General features: G+C 43.3%; 1 protein-coding gene across 1 annotated transcript in view; it reads right to left on the reverse strand.

The window, feature by feature from the left end:
• The window catches only part of LOC111142647 (melanocortin 5 receptor), a 2930-nt gene extending 2003 nt beyond the window's left edge, over window positions 1-927 (reverse strand). The window contains exon 1 of the mRNA XM_022495963.1: window positions 770-927. The gene's annotated coding sequence lies outside the window, so the exon portion shown is untranslated. The remainder of the gene's footprint in view (window positions 1-769) is intronic.
• Window positions 928-1658: the final 731 nt, after the last annotated feature.

The following is a 1658-nucleotide window of genomic DNA, read 5'->3' on the forward strand; positions in this document are numbered from 1 at the left end:
CCATAGCACATACCCTCCCCAACACTCATTCCCCACCCCCCGCTCTCCCTCCCCAGTTAAACCTCAGTTTGGTTTCTCACACTTTTTTTTTATATATATTATATATTTTTAATTTTTTAAGTTCTATTAGCCAAGGTATAGTACATCATTGGTTTTTGATATCACACTTCTAAAATGCACTGGGACTCAGTCCCCCTAAATGTAGCTGAGACTAGCCGTAGTGATCTGTTAATTTGAACATAATCACATACTAAAAGTTACTGTCTTTAAGGCATAAATTTAAGTTGCACACATGTGTTAAAATTGAAGCTCATCGAATGCTGTTTTCTCCTTAATAAATATTTTCCTTGACTTCCGCATTTGAAATTCCACAACATCGGATTGATGGATAGTCTCATAAATTCCACAAAGCCAGTACAAAGTACCAAGGGATTTAAATTTGCCAAATACTAGAGCAAGATTCTTCACTCCTTTGTTTCTCAAATTTCTCTCCCATGATTTATATTCAAAAATGCCTTTGCCCTCCAAACTCAGAGCACATCTGGTGAGAGAGCTAGAATTTTTGTCAGCATTCTCATCATCAATAAAAAATATTTATTAACCTGTAATCACTTGCTCTTTATGTCTAGTTCTATCTCACAGATATCAACCAATTATATTATATCATATCAAGCTGTTTAAATATCCAATTAGCTCTCTTCCACATGTAAGTTGGGCATGATTTTGCATTCCTTTCAAGGCATTTTTAATAGAAAGTGTGGCTATTTACCAGTGCTCCCCCGTGCCTCTTCTCTTGCACAGCAGTGCTTGGGCTCCTCGCTGGGGACGTTGGCTCAGCCTGGGCACCTCGCATCCACCAGCTAAATGCCATCACCCTAGGATGGGATCCTCTGAACTAAGTGCTAAGCCAGCTTGAGCCTCAGTCACAGTTCCCTTGCCTTTATGCAGCCTGGCAGACCCGCCCCCCTGTTGCCACCTCTTCTGGACCAGAGTCTATGCCTTTGTCTTCCCAGCCTTGGGCTGAGCTACCACCTAGTGGTTAGAGACAGAGAGCATACCCATCCTGGCAGCTCTGGCCATTGGGTCTTTGGAGCTCTAGTGACACTTGCATATAACAGTATTCTCCTGCTTGTAGAAAATCCTTCCCCAAAACTGCATTCAGATGTGTTTTCTAGCTGGTTGTTCTAGGCACTGCTTCTTTACTCTTTCTATTATGCACTCATGAAAATGCTGTCAGATAGTGTGACAGCTCAGCTTCTCCCATCCCTGTTAAGTCCTTCTATCCAGAACAGTCAGTCACTGGTTCCTGGGAAACCAGAGCCTGGGAAGCACTCAACTGTGCCCCGATACACACCCTCTTGTTGGCCCAAGACTGTCTGCCACTAGAGCAAAAGGAGAAAACAGATTTTCCCCGGCCCAATATCCTGGCTTTTAGCAATAGTTTCTAGACCTCTGCTACCTAAAACACTGACCTCTGCTCCCAGAAGGGTCTTTATTACACAGCCCAAGAAATAGATGCACAAATGCCTGCCAGGACAAGCTCAGGGCCAAAATGCATGGGGCTGCTTTACTACTGGAGATGTGACTAGGGCTTCACACATGGTCAGATAACCTTTCCAACAAGTGTATAAGGCCACAAACTAGATGATCCATGACAC

The sequence above is a fragment of the Enhydra lutris genome, unplaced genomic scaffold (genome assembly GCF_002288905.1).
Source record: "Enhydra lutris kenyoni isolate GAN:26980312 unplaced genomic scaffold, ASM228890v2 scaffoldscaffold8, whole genome shotgun sequence".
NCBI classification, from domain to species: domain Eukaryota; kingdom Metazoa; phylum Chordata; class Mammalia; order Carnivora; family Mustelidae; genus Enhydra; species Enhydra lutris.